This window comes from Numida meleagris, chromosome 3, assembly GCF_002078875.1.
Source record: "Numida meleagris isolate 19003 breed g44 Domestic line chromosome 3, NumMel1.0, whole genome shotgun sequence".
Taxonomy (NCBI): Eukaryota; Metazoa; Chordata; class Aves; order Galliformes; family Numididae; genus Numida; species Numida meleagris.
Genome location: NC_034411.1, coordinates 28387191 through 28403332, shown reverse-complemented (window position 1 = coordinate 28403332; position 16142 = coordinate 28387191). Strand labels below are relative to the sequence as shown.

The 16142-nt window shown below is 38.3% G+C and overlaps 1 long non-coding RNA gene across 4 annotated transcripts in view; it reads left to right on the top strand.

Moving 5' to 3' along the window:
* Positions 1 to 16142, top strand: part of LOC110395749 — a 328266-nt gene that overhangs the window by 274037 nt on the left and 38087 nt on the right. For 2 of the 4 annotated variants that reach the window (XR_002436612.1, XR_002436610.1), the window contains exons 5-7: positions 6762 to 6824; positions 7924 to 8098; positions 8389 to 8499. This is a non-coding gene — a long non-coding RNA (uncharacterized LOC110395749). Of the gene's footprint in view, positions 1 to 6761; positions 6825 to 7923; positions 8099 to 8388; positions 8500 to 10665; positions 15218 to 16142 lie in introns of all 4 variants that reach the window. The other 2 variants (XR_002436608.1, XR_002436609.1) reach the window with 2 other exon arrangements.

Genomic DNA, 16142 nt, shown 5'->3' with positions numbered 1-16142 from the left:
TTGCCTGGGCTACATTGAGTGAAGAGGAATCATCTTGGGCCACAAATACATTAAGTTGCTCTGAAAGTAATGCCTCCTTTTTATTTCTATGGAAATGACAACAGATACAAAGAGCATGATAACACTACTTGATAGGGCAAATTCTCAGCTACAGAACACTACTTTTCAACATAGTCACCACTGTTAGCTCTGGATTTTTGCCAGCAATAATCAAGAGCCTGTATGCCAAACTTTTAAACATCTGCACCAGTGGAGCTGACCTGCAGTTGCCACTGCTGAAACACACCGCCCACTGCTTCGCTGTGCTCACACCTACTGTTTGGACTCCATAAGTGTTCAGCAAGTCAGTGAATGTTAGTGGGTGCCACTTCTTTTGTGGAGGAATCCAGTTCCACACCTTTGCTTCATCTGCACTTCCATGTCAGACTGCCCCTCTGCTGCCATCTGTCACATGGCAACAAAATGTAATGGAATATTTGTGGGAATGTTCAGCCTTTGCTGCCGTACCACCAACATCCACGTCTGATGTTGCGAGTCAACATGATAAAATAGGAGACATTACTTTTGGAGCATCCCTTGGAAAGCATACAATATCATTAATATATAAGTAATGACATTTTAATTTTTAATATTTTTCATAAAACCTTAAAAGAAAGGAACAAAAACAAAACTAGTGGGATATTTTACCTTGTTTTTGTGAAGCTAACACATCAGTCTTGTTTGATGGCAGTGAGATCTCAAGGTGTTTATCAGAGATTTTTGATGAAATTATACTCTTCCTGTACTTCATTCTTTATAATTGTTCACAAATATGTGTACTGCCAAAAAGTGATGACATGAATAAGGCATGATTATGAAGCGAAGGATTTTTTTTCTCTCTGGTAAGAGAGGACTTAAAAGTTTCAGTTTGGCTGTTGCTGAGTGATGGGTGCATGCACAGGTTCATTCTGTGGTGAAGAGCCACTACCATGATGGCATTGGACAGGGGGCGGCTGCATTGTAAGCCATGCCAGGCCATGGGTTGGACATACCTGCTTTACAGCATGTAGTTTGAGAAAGAGAAGCACAACTTTCTGTCCATGGCCAAATCACCATTCAATGAAACTCTGGTGGTTTTAAACAGCTCTTGTGCTGTCCGTTTCCTCGAATATTTTCCCGGGTAGCTCTTTCCTGGATATGCAACAAATTAGCCGTCACAACTAAATAGAAAAGCTAAGAAGCTAGGCTGGAAGGCAGCGTTTATGACTGACCAGAAGCTGCAAAAAAGCTAAGACATTTCAGTTCTGGATTTAACTCATGCTTTACTGTGATGATAGCTAGCACATGGCTAGGACAAGTGAAAGAAATTCACTGTCTTGGAGATATGAATTACCGTCTGCAAGTTATCTTGGCTTTCAACCAAAGTGTCAGGATGTCAGGCTGATCTGTATGCATATTTACTTTTTTTTTTTTTTGTAGTGCTTCTCCTCTAGCTAGCATGTGGGTGGAAGAAACACCTTGTTCAGTACTTCACTTTTCAGTATTGTACCACAAGGCACTTTTTGTCTGCCGATATTTTATACATTCCTTTTATTATAATTTATCTTTCACAAAAGCTGTTCATTTTATCCCAGCCCCTGTATGGAGACATCTCCCCTTGATAAAGCTGTGGGAGAGCTACAGAGTCATTAACACTTTGTCATTCTTGAGTAAGATCACAGGAGAACGTCTGTAGGCCTAGCTGGGAACAGTTGATCCCAAACTGCCAGTTGCCTTTGGAATACTCACTGTCAGGCCAATCCTTCCACCAGCAGAGTGAGCAGGCAATAGCATAGCCTGACATAATGAGAATAAGATGAATCCTTGAAGAGATCTTTCTGTTCCACTTATGCTGAATAGTGACAGTCTGCATCAGCTCAAATGATATCAGCAAGCATGAGGGTAGCTGAATTTTTATGAATTACATTGCCTTTGGCTAAGTAGTGTGTGCAAATAAGATCATCGCATAGATATATGGAATCTTATCTACTCCAAATATCTTTTTTGCTGACAACTCATCAACTGTCACTGACATCAGGGGTGTATCATTAGGTAGTGGCATTGTCTGACAGTGAGATTAATCCTATTGTTTCATTAATTGCTACACACTACTGTTTCACAAGGGGTCCTGTTCAGTGGATTTGCCCAAACATCTTCCCATTAGATCTTGGAAAAATACAGAGGTGAATCATGGTAGACATTAAAGAAGAAAACACAAAAGAATAATATTAATGATAAAGCAACAGCAGAAAGCAAAAATAGTGTTACAGTTATTGAAACTCATGGTAGGAAAGGAGAGAGAGAACAGCGAGGTAGTTTGTAGCAGGCAGGATTAACTTGTTCTCTGGCCCCAAAGCAGCTTTTATTTCCTGAGACACAGAATCATTCAATGGATAACAAAGCGAATCTTGGCTGTCATGCCTACTGCATGCCATGTGGAAAGTACGCATGCTGCTTCTCATTTGGACAGGATCAGATATCTATTCCCGTGGTGCTTCTTGTGGTTATCTTAGAAAAAGATAAATATAAACTAACATATATATATGTATACATATAGACTCTGCATATGTATTTCTGTATGTATTTTCTATATGTATTTCTACATAGTAGATAAAATCTCTGAATCTGCAAGGTGTGAGGAGTGTATGTGGCCACTGATGTTTTTTCTCCTGTGGTGGTGCTTATGGAAGGCCCTTTATTGAACTACAGCCTTGACTCAGCAAAATACACAGGCATTTATTTTAAGTAATTTAAATGCTCTGTTGAATGGCAGCTCAGCTTCTTAAAGAAGTTCATAAGCAAGTATAAAAAATTGTTGACTGCACTATTCTGCGACTCGGGCCATATTCATTCAAGTTGCTTTTATGGCTCTCATACCAACTGAAATCCCAGTTCAGTGATTGATTAGAAGAAAAATTATATCACATCTTGGCATTGCTGAGCGCAGATGCTCTTTTATGAAGTAGGCAAAGTGGTTGCTTGTTTGAGATAATCGCTAGTTGCATGGTGGAATATTTCAAAAGGGACGTTAGGTTTTTTTGGTTGCCTAAAATTTTGTCTGCCTGAAATCTAGGATGTAGCCTGAGAAGTAGTAAAGAGAACACATTTTCCATAAGTTTCTGAGTTTGTCTTCTGAAAACCAACCTCTGAAAATGTATTAAGGTGTCTCACCTAGCTCTTGTAGAGAAGAAATCAAATATAAGTTCCCAGACATTTCTAAAATCTTTAAGCACCCCAAGTCTCTGAATAGAGAAATCATGAGTTGTCTTATAAGTCATAGGCCCAAACTTCATATGAAAGATGATGGTGGATGTCGCAGATACAGACAGTAAGATTCATATTCTGGTCTCTCTCCTACAGACTGGCACAACCAGGATTACGTACACTTACAAGCTCCATCTCTTTTCTTGCATAGTTTCATGTGCTAGCTAGATTTATTGTTAGTGGTAGAAGTGGCAGTGCCACCTAATGGGGACCAATGGTTAAAAACATCCACTAGCTGATGAACTCTTCATTTGCTATCTTGTACTAGGCTGCTTTCACCTCCTCAAAACAGGCTGTAAATTAAGGCTTTTGAAAGGACTATGAGAAAAAAAATCCATTAAAGAATTGCTTGGGTAGAGAAGTTTTTGTGAAATACTAGAAACTAGACATTGAACAAGGACATAATAGGATTCTCTCCTTGCTATATGCAGTAAAAGAGACACGGATAGCGGGGTGTCAGAATGCCTTGCAGATACATTTCCTTTTTAATGCAAAATACAGTAAGCAGATTTATTCAGAGTTATAGTATCTTGGATGTCACAGAGCTGGTTTGCTACCTCCCTTCATGCTGTGCTGGATGAGCTGTGCAGATAATGATATACAAATTAAAAAATACTTTCATTAACAGATTTTTGACAAATGAGCAAAGAGGGCCAATGGAGCCACACAAGATGTTACTTGGTCCATGAGGGGTGATGTACTTTATAATTAGTTTCATTTACATGTGTTCAGTGGCTACTGCACACATCATTTTTTATCCCTATCTCCAGAAATCATTCTCAAACAATTTTGTATATATGCAATACTGATGGAAATGCAATAATGTGTCACTAATGCTGGAAAACCTAATAAATTATCCACTGAAAGTCAACGCAGATAAGGAACTTTCAAAGACAGATAGGTCCTTGTGATTATTTTCTTTGTAATTTAATGTCCAATGTACTTAGAGATAAAAATAAAGGATTTTATAAGCTAGAGTTTTAGTTCTTGACAACAGAGGCTATTTCCTAAACCAGTCCAACACTGTCAATGGAAAAAAATGTGTTGACGAAACTGGAGGCTTTTGTGACTCATGGGGTGCTTAAAACTCTGAAGAACTTTCACTGTTTTGCTCTAGTTACCATGAGCAGACACAGGAAACTAGATTATCTTTTACTCTTGTACACATGTACATACTTGCCTTTTCTCTGTTCTACAGCCTTTCCTCTTCAGAAAGCTTCTGCATGGAAAAGTTCTTGCTAGGTCCAGAGCTCCCCAGCTGTGTGTATTATTGAGACTCCAGAAGGCATGGAGAAATTCTGTTTAAAAACATAGTTGAGTTCAGTAGTCCATGCACTCTGAAGAAAAGTACATCCTTAAAAATTGCCATCAGAGTGTAAATGGAGAAAATGAGCCAAAAGGAAAAAGGGATGGATGAAAGATCAGGAGATTCCTAATGTATATATGAAATGCCAGAAGGAAGAGGACAGCTGACAATCAATCTTAAACAAGACCAGTTATATATGTGAAGACAAGGAGATGGTAGGTAATTGGAATGAGAGTTTGGAATTGCAAACTGAACTCGAGGAAGCTGAACACAAAGTATTGAATGCTCTCAAGTGATGGGGTAGATCTTCTCCAGCTCAGAACCCTGAGAAAATTGCCGAATTAAATCTTCATTCATTCAGGGAGGATTTTAAATGTGCGTTTCAAGTTGGCAACAGGATAAAGCTAGAAGGAAGAGATTTCAATGCTTTTATGTAAAAAGAGAAATGAACTGAAAAGCAAGAAATCCATGGGTAAGACCTTGGAAGCATTTTAAGAATTCAAAAAGAATCATTGAAGAGACTGATGTACAGAATGATACAGGGATTTATTAGATGTACATAATGCTAGGACAATCTGATTTTCTTTTTTCTATACAAAGTAAACACATCTACTCATATCTAGTTAGACTTCAGTAAGTTATTTCAGATATGATGCTGTGTTCATTACTAGTTCTATGTAGGTAGATCAGTATTGTGTAGGTCTGTAAAAAACACAAAATTGTGAAAAAATGAAAGAATTTGGAAATGAAAGAATGTGGTTCAAAGATCAAAAAAAGGGGATAGTTTTAGAACAAGAATCATTAGGCTGTAAAACTGGTGTGTTTCCTCAAAAATTAATCTTAGGAGTGATTTAATAAATTGTTTTTGTGAATGATCCTAGTCCTGGAACAGAAAAAGAGGTGATGACACAAACACAAGAGGTAACAGCCATATTAATCAGCTTCAAAACACTACCCATGAAGAATTAGATTTCAGAAGATTCAAAGTAATAGGAAAGGGGCAAGATGAGCTGCTCTTTACCGTTATGCACTCTAGGGTAAATAACAAGAATCTCTCCTATTGCCTGGGATTTCACTAGCCAGAACTAAAAGAGGAGGAAAATGATGTATATCTATCAGTCCCAAAATCTGTCAGTGACTGAGCCACTGGTATGATGCCATCATTAAAAGTGAGCTGTTCTCCTTGGATATATCAGAAGATATATGGGAGTTAATAGCAAGGTTGTGGGAAGATGTTTGGAATGCTGTGAGTGAGTCCCAGTATCTGTGAGAAAAATGACTTCAGACTGGAGCAAATAAAAAGAATGACTGGTAAAATGATTAAGAAAATGAGTGAGTATCCAGTTGTGAAAGAAAAGAGCATAGGCTGTTCAGCTTAGCAAAACAGAAGCTGAGGAATCAGATGATTGCTACCCAGGAATAAAGCAGGATAAACAGTAAAGGAAGAGGGGTATTTAAGCTACAGGACAGTGTTGACAGCAGAATAAAACAGATATTCATTTCTCACAATTAAATATACGATGGATGTGGGAGATTTTCCAATCATGCCGATTTCATGGCAGTGTTCTGCGTCAGTGAAAACTCTTGTGAAGCTGTAGTCGGGAAAGATTAAATCAACCTGAAAGAGGTGCAAAAAAGAGTTACTAGATGAATAGCTAAATAATGAGTATATTGCTCAAGAGACATTAGAAGAAAACTTGCCTTTTCAAGCCTTTCAAAATGAGAACAGGGAGGGAATATTGCTATTCTCTATAAATACGTCCAGGGAATAAAGATCAGGGAAGAAAAGCCATTTTAAGCTAAAGGAAAACACTGGTATGAGAATAAATGAATATGAACTATGAATAAATTTAATCTACAAATGAGAAAAAGGCTTCTAAAGATTAAAGCAGCGATGATAAGAATAGTGAAATGAGTGAAATAATCAGTGCAGTTTTGTGAAATTATTGGGGGTCGCTGCTGTTTGCTGCTTATAGGAGATTACTACCTCTGACAGCAGTGAGTCAATGACCTTGATGACCTAAATGGACAACTCGGGAAAATCAGTTCTCAAGGAGTTCAGCCACAAAGTTCAATGAGAAGAAATAGGGATTAATTAGATGTTGTTCTGTATGAGCATTTTGTTTATTTTCAGTTGTCTCAGGTTCCTGTTTTCATTTTTATTCCATAACAGTCAATGAAGAATCAGAATCTGCAGAGAAAGTTGGAGGACAGACAGTGGTTGTGGACACATCAGGTATGTAGGTCTTATGCAACCTGAATAATGCCAGCATATCTACTGGAAACTGCATTGGAGATCTAAAATAATTTTTTTTCTTTATTTTTCTCACTCCAGATAAAGTAATGCATTTCAGGTCACATTTACTTCTTTCTCCCCATCATCTGCTTTGGCAAAAAAAAAAAAAAAAGGTGGAAAGGAGGATGAGAGCAGAATCTAGTTTACATGTTACCACTGTCTGCTCTTCCAATGGTTTACAGCACGCTATAGTGCAACAGAGTTAATGTATTCTAAGTATTTCATGCTAGAATAATAACCTCAGTACTACTGTGAACCTTACCGTATTCATAACTAACTATAGAACTCTCTTTTACATTGTCTTTTCCAGAGACCTTTGTAAGTCAACTCAAACTATAAATACAGAAATAATTTCTCGTAGTTGGACATTTTTCTCCATCTTTGTGGAAGACAAAACAAGAAGTTAAAAATAACTGTGAAGGGAAAGAAACAAAAGGTTTCAGTATTTTGAGAAGTAATTGTTTGATGCCATGTTGAGTTTTCAGATAGAGGGTCACAAAGATCTCATTCTTGTCACTGGCTTTCTCTCTACAGGCACAGTGGATATGATGATAAATTTCTCTTTTGTTTGCTTCAAATTGTTATACTTTATTTACCTTAAGGACCAAGGGAATTGGGCTGCTTCATGAAAACTCAAGGCCCACAGCACTGTTATTACCAGCTATTGAATGTATAGAAAGAGACTTGGAGACAATCAAGTGGTGTCAGTAGTGCGATGATTCACTGAGAACCAGTGTTTTTAAAGGTCAGGCAACAGCCTGATTTATTTCCCCTTTCTTGAGTGATAGGGCAGAGTGAATAAGCTGAATAGGAAAACATTGCTCTAATTGCAGTACAGGAAAGAAATTGTTCATTGGGACCATACCAGAGGCATATTTCTTTTCTTCCAATTGACTTTTTCCTTTGCTTTTTTTTCCACACTGGTTCATTCTTCACTAATAGTAGCAAATTATAATTATCCCATACAAGTCACCTGCATTTTTCTCCAACAGAAATCTCAAATATTTCTGCTGCTCTTTCCCTTTTCTTGTTTCAACAGGAATTTTGATTGTTTTTACTGTTAGTTATGTATGTGGGGACAGTCCTAGATATCTCTTAACAACTTTCACCGTGAAAAACTCAAGAATGCAAACTGGAGAGTAATTTCACCAAATCTCAAATTCAGCAATCTCTGGAATTTCTGTTCAGGTGTGCTTGATGCAGTCTTGCTACAGGTATGGACAGAAATGGAAGGATAATATCCATTCCAACTTGTGGCTAAGTTCAATCTAAAATTGCTTTTTTTTTCTCAACAGACTTCTATCTCTTTTTTAGTTCTTTTCAGATTATCTCAGAGCATTTCTTTCAACATGTCAGGCATGCTTGCTGTTGTTCCTTAGTCTGAGCCATTTAAACTGGTTGATTTGTAATCACTAGAGAGAGTTCTGGAAGAAGTCAGACCAAAATTTTGCATATCCTTTTAACCGTATGTGTGCTGAATAAAAACTGTTTGTATCCAAATTAGGCTTGGGTTGGAGTGTGGATCTGAGGCTAAATTGTGTCCAGATTTAACTTTCAACAGACATGTTATGATGTGAACTCTTCCCTTTGAATGTTTCTTCACAAGAAGAGAATGGTAAGTTGTTCTTTTTTAAAAAAATTATTTCTACCATTTCCTTCTCCAGACTAATTTGAGAATAGTCTGCCCATAGGATTTTAGTTGAATGGCCAAGGAGTAAAAAATGAGTTCTCTTCACTTGTTTAGACTAGTGTGAAGAGGGGATGGGAATGCTGAAGCCACAGTTGTCAAAACTAATGTGAAATGAGGGCATGGTGCAAGTGTCACCACAGAATCATGGAATGGTTTGTGTTGGAAGGGACCTTAGAATCACCTAGGTCCAACTCCCAGCCATGGGCAGGGGCACCTTTCGCTATCCCAGGTTGCCCACAGCCCCATCCAGCCTGACCTTGTTCACTTCCAGGGAGGGGGCATCCCCACCTTCTCTGGACAACTTGTTCCACTGCCTCACCACCCTCATAGTGAAGAATTTCTTCCCAGTACTCAGTCCCACTGTTCATGTCACAAAGATTTTAAATAGTGTTGCTCCCAATACCAACCCCTGAGGAACAATACTTGTAACTGGACATCGAGCTGTTGACCACAACTCTTTGAGTGCAACCATCTATTCATGGTAGAGCCTTACAACTTTTCTGGTTTTCTCACTTTCTCTAGGGAGAATCTAGTGAATTCTGTCAAGTTCCCTACAATCCACAGTCTTGTAATGCAAATAAAATAAACAAACTCAGACTTACAATGCCATGTGGTGCAAAATTGCTCCCAACCTTTTCTTGCAGGAGATAAATGAAACTGGAGTGAAATGAATGCTGTATTCATCATTTGATTAAAACCTTTTGCAGCCCATGTAATCCAAATGACTTTATGAATTATTGTCATTGAGACTGATGTTTGAAGGAGAGATTCCCAGATTCTTAAAAAATTCATAGTAAAAGAGAGAATAAATGAGAAATCTTACTTCCTTTCCATTCCCCAACCCCTCCCCCAAAAAAAGAATCATCCCTGCACCCATAGACAGCTGTGTTTTGAAAGAAAGACTTTTCTGCTCTAGAAATTGAAAGTAGCAGCATCTTGAATCCTGGGAGAATTCCCAACTTACAGAATTTTCTCCTTTGTTTTCTTAAAACTGTCAACAACAAAAAAAGATGATAAATTGAAAGCCTTGAAAGTTAAAATCAGCTCTACTCTAGACCAGCTCCTGCATAGACAGTAGTAGATCACAAAAGCTTTCAAAATTTAACCTGCTTTCTTCCCAGATGAATATACCTCTTCTGAGGATCTGGGAGATGTTTGGTCCTCTTCAATCATGGTTCTTTTGGAAGTTTTGCTGAAGCTTCCAACATAAAGAGAGCAATGGTGTTGGTGAAGTTTTCCTGAAGACTCACAGAACTCTTTCAGCAGAAGCACATATCCAGTAGATTTAAAGCGGGAATTGACCTTTTCAGTCAAGGTTTTGGGGACTTCCCATGGTTATGCTTGTGTGAATTGAATATATAACTCTAAAATTTAATGGTTGCCAGAACTTTGAGTCTTTCCACAAAGCTCATCATAATCTCTAAACCCTTCTCAGCATTAGCGGCCCAGATTTGGAAAGAATGAGCAGTCTGTATGTTCATTCAGGAATGTGTTGTCAAGATTTTGGCCTGACCAGAAGTGATTTGTATTCCCCTCCATCTTCAATCTCCTGGATAACTTTGATCTGGCACTTTTGGCCATTTTACCTTTGCCTACATTGCTTTACTGAGAACTAAAATACTGAGCTGTTTTACAATGTGTATTTCTTACCTATCACCAGGATCTCTTGTTAGGAATTTATGAACGGAAGAGATTAGGGATGTAGACAAGGTCACAGAAAAAATACTTAATGGGATCAGGTACAGCTCTAAGCCCAGAGTTCAATCCTGTCCTGTGAGTACAATACTATTTCCTGCTATTCTACGCACTGTTAAAAAATCTAACAAGTGAAAAAACTGCAATAAAATCAGATATTTGCGAAAAAATACAGACGTTTAATCCCATAATACTCTTAACATTTAAATTGGCCTTGAATCGTACACATTGGTGATTTCTCTTTTTCAATGCAGAACATTTATTTTCTAAAACAAGTACATTTCTATCCCTTCCACACTCTCAAACTATATGTTTAATATCATCTACATTACAGAAATTTCTTTCATTCTTTCCAAAATATTTCACCTCTCATGAAATGCTATTTTGCCTCCACAGATGAGAGCCACTTTCATCTATTGGTGGAAGTATAACTCAAGCATCACAGTCTCCGGCTACTGAGAACCCTAGCTGATTTTTGGCCAACCTTTATTGGATTTTGGTTATGAGCACATTGTGTTTACCAAGACTTATTTTTTTATGTGAGAACTAAGCCATATCTCGAATCTCACTGGTATCCCATGACTCACATCTTTTCATCGAGTGTTTTGTTACTGATTTGACAGTAAGCAGGAATTAGGTTACTTCTTTGTATTTAGTTAGTTTTAAGTCTTTAGACTTACGTGAATTAGTACTATCATTGATAATGGGAATGAATTCACTTCAGGAATCACTTCAGAACTTTATCCTGATCATTAAGAAATAGGACTGTAGAAAGGATGATCTGGGTTACAGTGCTGTTACAGCTACTAGCTTACTGGGGAAAAGTCACTAAGTTTTCTCATGCTTCAGTTTTCTGTTTGCAGCATTCCAGTTTTTCCTCACAATGTGCTGAGAACTTCACCTTCTGATTATGGAAAGATGGCTATTAAGGATTGTTTATTATTTACAGTGCCTTTTATTTTTAATAATCATTGTCAACCAGGAGAATCTCTCCAGACACCATGAAAATAATTAAAGAGAGCAAGACAATAAAGATAAAAACTTCTTTAATTATTTTTTAATAGGGCTTTTGTTGGATTACAAAATGTCACTGAAATAATAACAACATAAAATAAGAGATTTGTTTCTCTTTTTCATTTTCCAGAGCCGGTGATCTGTAACTGCCTGTTAGCTGTTACACAATCATGTCTCTTGGTATGCATTTAATACTTTAAGTATGCCCCTGATTATATGAAAGCTTGATTATTCCAACATCTTTTAGGTTCTGTGTGATAATCAAGGCTGTGCTGGAAGGACCTGGTCTAATGCCAGCTGTTGGCAAAGCAAGACCCAACACTTTTAAATCCTGCAGGCAGTATTATGGGTTTTCTAAATCCATGTTCCCTGAGGGGAACCTGTGTAGCTTCAAATTGGACGACAGTAAACAACATGGGTCTCTGCCATGATTTTTCTCTGATGTTTCACATTGCATTGCGAAAAAAAAAATTCTTCAACTCTTATGTTTCCAAAGAGTTGTTTGGAAAATTTAAAGCAGATGTAAATAGCCTCATGACAGAGGCAATCTGAAAGTTGAAATTTCCCCTCAGTTCAGTCTCACTTTTTAACTTCTCAGTAATGGTTTTGTCAGATTGAGTTTCAGATCTCCTCACCATTTGTTTATCTGTGGTCTGAATAACAGAATCAAGAAGGTTAGCAAAATTACTCAAACAGCAAAGGGACCGATAAACTAAGAGATTCCTTAAAAATCCTTTACATAGGAAAGTATATAAATAGGTAATATTAGGTAACTAGATAAATAAGTAGATAAACTGTGGATGAATAAACAAATAGGCAAACTGTAGTAAAGATATATTATATCATCTATTGTATAATTCCTGCGTTTCCTAGGTTGACCTATATTAGACATCTGCTTTAGAGCAAGTTTAATCACATTCTGGGAGTACCTGTTTCTCACCATTGGATAAAAAGCTAGGGTAAAATGATCGCACCGTGCATATTCAGGTAGATGAGATAAATCCCATCCTCAGAAGCTCCAACTTTTGATAGTGGTTTGGCCTCAGTTTTACTAAACCTAACTGGAAAGCAAAAACCATAGTACCAAATCATACCGTGGTCAATACTAAAATGTCTTATTCCTGGAATTGTGTTTCAAATCTGATTTTGTAGTCAAGATTCTGTTGCACAATACTGTATCCTCACTCCTCCACAATAAATACTTCCAGTTAGTTGTTAGTGTTCTAGCTGATTTTACAAAAGTCATCTGTTTCATTCTCTTCCTTTAAAATGAGGATAATACTTTCTTACCATTATGCTTTTGTGAGGGTGGAGTGCTTCCATTAGTGTGCAACGTGAAAGATGTTATTAGTTGGTTTCATATCTTGCAGTTCAGCATGCTTTTAGATACAATTTCAAACGACATCTGCAACAAATAATTTTAAGTTGCTAACATTTTGGAATATTTTGTACTGTAAATGGAAATCCTTCTATGGTTCCAAACTCTAAAAAGTAGATCAAAAGCTCTATTTGAAATGGGGATTTTTCCTCAAATAATGTAAATCTGCTTCTGATTATTTCTCATCAAAAGACTTACCTTTATCTGAGGACTCTGCTCCAGTTCCTTTTTTCCTCCCTTATTCCTCTGTCTCTGCATACATTTTAAAGTCTAATTTAGGCTTCCAACACCATACTAAATGTTATCTATTCTCTTAGATCCTTATTTAACTGTTCTTGTCTTAATTTCATCTCTCACAATTGTAACTCATTATTCAGGTTATTTCTCACAAGATTGATTTGAGTATTAAAGGATCATTTACTTTTCCATTATAACAGCCACTTCAGGTTATAAATTCTGACTGTAAGGAGAAAATGTGCTTATCCGTTTTGTCAGCATTTGTGTAAAACAGGACTGGGCTTGTGTTGAAGAGACTATCATGGCTGCTACAGTTTCTTTCTTTCCATTTTCTGTGGATAATCCTGCTGTTGAATCTCTTGCATGCTGAATTGTAGAGGAAAATGCTTGATTTTTGTTGACATTTTCTGATGTGTATTGAGTGAATGCCTGAAATAAGAGGATCTTTCCATCACTTGCAAGTGCTAAGAGTTGCTGCTTGGAGGAGCAGATGGTTCAGGTGATTACTAGCTATGGCTCTACGGCTTATGTTGCTACTGTTGGGAACCGTTATGGCTTTTCTTTCTATGTGTTGCATTCTAAACTTGTAAGAGCTTGCTGGAGGCTGGTGACATTTTATGTTCACTTCAGACAGTGTATTTTGCAGAAGAACTTCAACTCTCCACCATGGGGGCTTTTATTCTTCCGTGTCAGGCTGGTTTGGTGGCAGTGGTTGCAATTCTGACTGAGTTCTCAAGGAGTTCATCAGAGATTTTTGATGAAATGTTATTCTTCCTGTGCTTCATCTTTCAAAACAGTTGTTCACAAATGTACGTACTGCTAAAAGCAATGATACGAATAAGGTGTGACTGTGAAGTGACGGATATTTCTCTCTGGTAAGAGGGGGCTTATAAAAGTCTGGCAAAGAGTCATGACTAAAGTTTTGGTTGCGTTTCCATACATTCCATTTGAAAATATGCAGGTGATGTATTTATGTCAACTGCAAATGGAATTGCAAGTATATTTTAAAAAACTGATATTTTGGCAATCTTGAAACCTATTCTCAAATTCCTTTATCAAAACCAGAAAGCATGGCTGCATGTTTTTCACTCTTCACGGGTCTGTGTTTAGCCAGTGTATCAAAATACATAGAATTATTTGCCATAACTTGAGTTAGCACTGTACTACACCCCATGCCCCAGTTTCAGCCCAGATAGGGCTAAGAGCACACTGATGTTTGGCTGTTATTGAGTGATGGGTGCATGCCCAGAGTTGGGCTGGGCCAGGCCATTTGATGGGGAAGAGCTGCCGCCATAATGGCGCAGGGCAGGGGGCAGCCACATTGCATGCTGTGTTGGACCACATGCAGTCCATGGGCCACACGTTGGACATGCCTGGCATAGCCAATATGAGGCATCATGGCCTTGCAACCATTTTGCAGCAGCACTGAGTTGTTCACCTGGGTCCTGCCCAGTTCCTCCTGCACTGCACAGGGCCCTAGCTCTGCTCTCAGGCTGTCAGCCCTTGTCCCATAGAGGCTGCATCAGGCTCCCCACAGCTCTGCTCAGCCATTGGGCCCAACGAGCCAGGTCCACACACTGTGGACACACTAGACACAGGCCTGTACTTGGCCTGTCCTGATCCCCTGGAGTGCCCAAGGTTGGGGCTGCCTTGGTGCCCTACACCTACACCCTACAGCCTGGCACTCCCACAGCTCTGAGCTCTCCTAGCCCTAGGAAGCTGCTGGCCCATATGGTGCTATGACAAGACCCTCTCCAGTGCTTAATGTAATGCTGCTCGCTTACATCCTGCAACAGTCAGATTTTAGTGCTGGTTTTATATGAGTGAGTGCTTGGGAGACGCTGACACTCGTAAAACGAAGCACAGAAAATCTTGTTAGTGACTTGTCATAATTTTCCCCGCTTACTTCATGGGGGCAGACTAAACAGTTACTTGGCTCTACACAGAAGGGCCCAGCAGCTTTCCCCAGCCTCCAGACAGTGACGCTGATTAATCACAGGGCCATAAGTTGAAACAACGCAGAGTACATTTACTGTGCAGTTCCATGTGGAAACCCACTGAGTAAGAAATTTTAGATATCTGGAGGAGAATGGCAAAGTGGCAACAAAGAGTTTGCCAACGTATGTCTCTCTTGTCAATTATTTACAAGACCTAACTGTGCTGTGAGCAGGCTCATCTGTGCAAGGCTTGGAATGCCAAGAGCAACTTGGAGGACTTGTACTTCAGTGCTGCAAGACTTGGCCTGGTGTTAGCCCCTGTGGAGTGCAGCAGTGGTGGCCCTGAAGCAGACAAGACCTAAACATGGATGTTTCTGAAGCTGTAGGTATTTTTGTGAAGGCTCCAATTAGCTCCTTTGCTGCTAACATTGTGAAGGAATGTTCCCATGTGTAATAAACACCACGGGTGTTGTTCTGGAAATGTCAGCCGCTTTAAAATACATACAAGATGTGATTCTCAGATTAAAAGTCATTTACTGCCATGCCACTTAAAAGGAAGAGAAGGAAGTATCCTCAGGTAGCTGTGGATAAAAAGGTGCAAATAGGTTGAGCTGGAGTGCAAGCAGACAGGTTTAACAGACAAGATTTCATAGCTTTTGATCAATTTGTGTCAAAGAATATAATTTCTCTCATTCTAATATGAACATTAAGAGATTGTAAAATTGGTGAATTAGCACATCTAAGGAATAATCTTCTATTTGTCCTTTTTTTCTATTTTATATTTTTGCAGCAGCGAATTTCATTACTGCAATTCACACCCTGAGTTTAGCTAGTGCTTAATTTGGGAAGAACAGGAGAATTCACTAGATTCTTCTCTTCAAGTCAGTCATTCTGCAGAGGAAAAAAAGGGGCATTATTTTATGCTGTCTCCTCTCTCTACCATGAACAGATTGTCTTTAGAGACATAGTTGTCTTTGATCGTTGGAAAATATTTCTATATTAGTGATGTAGTAGCGTGAACCTCTGACCTGAACACAGAAGCACAGTTTATATCCTAAATCACCCATTCAAAATCTTTTGAGAGATAAATAACTATAGGCATTAGCTACCTAAAACTTTGGGATCTGAGTTTTAGTTCTTTTCATTAGTGCACTGACTCTTTATAGTTACCTACTTTATTAAGAAATACAAGCCTTACAATACATTTTAGAAAACTGCTTTGTTGCTTAAGTAGTAGATTGGAACAGCACTGTAAAGCCACACCGTTCTATTGGATATAAAAAGGCATTCATGAATGTGTTTAAAAC